This window comes from Meles meles, chromosome 17 (genome assembly GCF_922984935.1).
Source record: "Meles meles chromosome 17, mMelMel3.1 paternal haplotype, whole genome shotgun sequence".
In the NCBI taxonomy this organism is placed as follows: Eukaryota; Metazoa; Chordata; class Mammalia; order Carnivora; family Mustelidae; genus Meles; species Meles meles.
Genome location: NC_060082.1, coordinates 39,057,238 through 39,062,449, shown reverse-complemented (window position 1 = coordinate 39,062,449; position 5,212 = coordinate 39,057,238).

Below are 5,212 nucleotides of genomic sequence, written 5' to 3'. Positions count from 1 at the left end.
TCTTTAGCAGCCGCTCCCCATTTCTTCCCAGGTCCGCTGCTGTAGACAACAGCGGATCTACCTCCTGTCTGCTCTGGACAGTTCACACCAATGGCGTCGAACAACACATGGTCTTTCGTGAATGGCTACTTTCTCTTCACAGGGTGCTTTCAAGGTTCATCCATGTTGTACGCACCATAGCTCTTTGTTCCTTTTCAGACCGAGTCCCCCAACACCACGAATCTGTATCGTGCTTCGTCGATGTATATGTCTGTTGGCAGACATCTAGGTCATCTCCAGCCTCTGGCTACTACAAATAACGTCCGTGCACACATTCAAATGAAGTTATTTTGTGGATGTATGTTTTCACTTCTCTTGGGTATATACCTAGCGGTGGAGCTTTTGGGTCCCAGGGTAACTCTGTCTGTGACCTTGTGAGGACCTTCAGACTTTTTCCATAGCAACTGCAACATTCTACATTCCCATCAGTAGTGTATGAGGGTTCCATTTTCCCCATGGTGTCTCCAACACTTGTTATTACCATCTCAGTTGGTGCAAAGTGGTAGCTCATTGTAGTTTTGACCTGCATTTCCCTGATGCCTAAGGGATACTTCATCTTTACACTGATAAAACCTAGAGGAGATGAGCTTTTTGAGATAATGAGCTACCTCTTGGTTGCTGAAGTTTCTTTCAGATGGGCTTTTTTTCCCAGTGACACCATTTTTCATTATTTTTATTTAAAAATCAGGACAACTCACCCATCATCATTCTTATCTAGGTGTTTCACTTACATATGCACACTGAGTTGGTAGTAGTTCTTTATGTGATGTAGGTAATTTTAAAACACATAATGAATAGGATCATATTAGTCCAAAGAAAAGCTATATTTATCTTGGTGACTATTCTCGTGAGAATATCATGTAGCAGTTCTCAAGCTGAACCTTCTCTGAACGCCTGGATTTTTGTGATTCAATCTTTGCCTGCCTCCTAACTACACACATTGCACCATGAATAACAAAAACAAGACTCTTTCCTAACTTCCCCAATCCACAGATATGTAAATCAGAACTTGTAGTTCACAACACAAAATCCGGGTGAGGAGAGAAGAGGAGAGAATGGAGACAGTCCATGCATCAAAACAGGTGAAAGACTGAATATGCAGATAGACAGAGTGAATGGCCAGACCACATATAAGAACAGAACTCTGACCATGATCTTCAGCAGCACATCCAAGACACCAACCCATCACCTGCACTTAACCAGCCCAGGACTACCTACAAGTCGGACTCATCAGAAGTCAGCCTACTGGCTGAAAGAATGGTCCAACAAACCAAACAACAACTCCTGTAACAGGTGGCCCCAAATAGCCAAGACTTGGTTAATAACAATCAATGAACCTAAAAGGCAACCTACAGAATGGGAGAAGATATTTGCAAATGACATATCAGATAAAAGGCTGGTATCCAAAATCTATAAAGAACTTACCAAACTCAACACCAAATAACAGATAGTCCAGTAAAGAAATGGGGAGAAGACATGACTATTCATTTCTCCAAATAAGACATACAAATGGCCAACAGACACATGAAAAAATACTCAACATCACTCAGCATCATGGAAATACAAATCAAAACCACAGTGAGATGCCACCTCACACCAGTCAGGATGGCTAAAATGAACAAGTCAGGAAACAAGAGATGTTGGTAAGGATGTGGAGAATGCAAATTGGTGCAGACACTCTGGAAAACAGTGTGGAGATTCCTCAAAATGTTAAAAATAGAACAACCCCGTGACCCAGCAATTGCACTACTAGGTATTTATCCAGAGGATGCAAAAATAGTGATTTATAGGGTCATATATTTATATGCAGCCCAATGTTTATAACAACAATGTCCATAATAGTCAAACCAAGGAAGCAACCCAAGTGTCCACCAGCAGATGAATGGATAAAGAATATATATACAATGGAATATTACTCAGCCACCAAAAAGAATGAAATCTTGCCGTTTGCAATGATGTAGATGGAAGTAGACGGTATTATGCTAAGTGAAATAAGTCAGTCGGAGAAAGAAGAATACCATATGATTTCACCCATATGTGGAATTTCAGACACAAAACAGAAGAACATATGGGATGGAAAAAAAGAGAGAAGGAAGCAAACCGTAAGAGACTCTTAACTCTCGAAAAAACAGACTGAGGGTTGCTGGAGGGGAGGCGGGTGTGGGGATGCGGTAACTGGGTGACTGGGATTAAGGAGGCCGCGTGATGTGATGAGCACTGGGTGTCTATGCAATGGATGAGTCACTGAACTCTACCCCTGAAACTAAGCATACACTCTATGTTAACTAACTTGAATTTCAATAAAATCTAAATAAATAAATAAGAAATAACTGACAGCTTTCTTAATCCATGTCTCTACCTCCAACTCAGAGCTAGCCAGAGAAATCCACATCAGCAGTCACATGGGATGCCCTGCCTCTGGTTATCAGTCCTGCAGATTCCATGGGCCAATAGCCTCCAGCCAGAGCCCCCCGGAAGCCTCCCCTGTTCCAGCCACAAAGCCCGGGCACTCTTCTGCCTGCCTTTGAGTCACTGCCTGAGCATAAGTGGTGGTGGTGGCCGCCCTTGCTATTGTGAGTTCGGTACACAGAGCCCTTGCCTGTTCCTGTTTTGTTGGTCTTCATTTATCTCCACATATTTGAATGTAATATTCTAGCCCCAACTTAGAATCTGACAATTTTCAGGATCCAGGTGAATGAAGTAGGATGAGCACAAGCAGGGAGAAGGGCAGAAGGAGAGGGAGAAGCAGATTCCTAGCTGAGCAGGGAGCCCAATGCGGAGCTCGATCCCAGGACTCTGGGATCATGAATTGAGCTGAAGGCAGATGCTTCACTGACCTCCATGAGCCACCCGGTGCCCCCAAACTTATTTAATATAAACTTTACACGACACAAGAGTCTTTATAAGGAAATGAAGAGCCGGAGCAACAGTTAAGCCCAAGTGTTTTGATGCCAGGCTTGCTGGAATGTCGTGGGAAGATGTGAGAGGGCACAGAGTGTGAGCTAAGTGTAGTAAACGGGGGAAATTAGCAAGATCTGTCTATTTGGAGTTCTTCTGCGTGTCCCTCTGGCAGGAGACAGATGGTCCTTTCCTCCAGGTACAAGGTGGGCACCTCTCTCATGAGGGGTTTATGATTCATTTTAGGGGAAAGGGTCAGAGAGGAGGTCAGAGAGACCTTCCCGCTTCTGCCCTTTTCTCAAACATTTCCCTCTGCTTAAAATATTCAATGGGCCCAGGTGCCGTCTTGGGGTAGTGTGTTCTGAACCCCGTCACTACCAAGTGATGAATAGCCCAGAGACCCAGGATCCAGACTCAGACTCGGAGCCCAAGGCATCATCCTATGGTCATGCCACCAGTTTAGGGAATGGCAGGCGCCCAGGTCAAGAGACCCCTTTGTACATCTCCTCCAGCGCTGAAGCTGCATTTCCCGGCATGCAAGCCTGAGGCAGACGGATTGATCATGCGGTTACTCTTGGGTAATAAACAGTTCATTTTTTGCAGGTACTGAAGCATGGAGGAACCCAGACTCATTCAGGATAAACCTTCTTTCCCTAGCTTGGCCTGACGTCAGGCTGCAGAGGCCGCAGCAGGGGTGGGTGGAGGGGGGCTGGTAGCGAACAGGTGGGGGACAAGTGCGGTGCCTTCTGCGCTGTATTCTGGGGCTAGGGTCTTCCCACCACAGGCTCCCGTGTCTTCGCCCCCGCTCCCGTACGCATTCGCACGCGCGCACGCACAAACCTGACCTCGGCTCTCGGAGCAGGTGCCGCAAGCTCCTGGCCGCTCAGTACTGTCCCCGCCCTCTGGTTTCCGCAATCTTTGGTGTAGCTCCAGCCTCTTTCCACCAAGTCATCCTCACGCCGGCAAGATGCTTCCCGGGACAGGATCTTGGGAAGGCATGGAGCCCGTGTCCTTCTGAACCGCGAAGATCTCCATCTCTGCCCGTCTGCGGGGGAAAAGGGCACCTCGCCACACACAGCCTTCCTCCCTCCTGCTGTAGCCTCTCATTTTATAGTTTTTCCAGGTGTGAATCTCTACACAGTTCCCGCATACTCCAGGGGACCTGCCTGAGCTCTGGAGGAGATTTCTCTTCAAGGTTAAAGATGTCATCGTTCTCCAGGCCCAGAGCAGGGCTACCCCCAGTGGCTCTCAGTCCTGAAGGCGTAAGCACAGGGACAGAGTGCAGGGCAGCATTTTGGCAATCTGACCTTGCCACATTGCACAAGAGCAGGGCTTTGTAGTTCACAAAAGTATCTTTCCACAGGGGACCAAATGGTCCTTCCTTAGAGATTGAACGAATAGAATATACCTCAGGATATGGGGGAATTTTTAACCCCTTGTTTTGTTTCTTAGCCCTTTGTGGCCTCTGCTGAAACTCTGACCGCTAATATGCCCCGTCGATCTCCGGACTGTGAAGACTTGATCCTACTCATCGACCGCAATCAAAGGGGAAATCTGAAAGCCCAAGCTATGCCAGCAAGGCTCCCCGCTCCCACTCCTGCGCCGTGCAGCCCCTGCAGAAAGGCTGCCTTTCCAGCTGTGTGGCTGTGTATCCTAGCCTCTAAGTAGCCACACGTGAACCTCAGCTTTGAGCCGCCTCTTTCCCCCGACTGCACACGGTCATACAGGTTGCAGACATCTAACTAGGAGGCTGGCTGGGAGGGTGACGGTGCTCAGGCCAGCTCTGCAATATGGCTTGTGGAGGAATGCGGGGATGCCCGCTCCACACAGCCGCGTTCAGGCTGAGTCCGCTCCTCCACCAGCTACTAAGAAGCAGGCTGTCCAGGGCAGGCTGATCTCTACCCGCCTCTGGACCCCACTGACCAGTGTCGAGACTGTCCGTGGAGGACTGTGGCAATCAGCATGCCCACGCATACACACAACCACATCTCCGGGCGCAAGGCAGCCAGTCCTACCTGCACAGTCCTACCCGCAGTTTTCCCACCCAGAGCCTTGAGGCTTGGCTCAGTGGCCCAGGAGGCCGCCCAGCCTTTCACGCTGACAAGCAGGAGGCTGATCGATGCATTTCCCTTCCCCTGCTGCGGTGCAGAGAGTAATAACAATACTAATTATAATTGTAATTGTTTTTAAAAGATAAAATGATGTTCTCCAGAGACCCTGCCAGCTTGGCTACGAATGCCAGCGTACAGACCACAGACTGCGAAGACTGTAAATC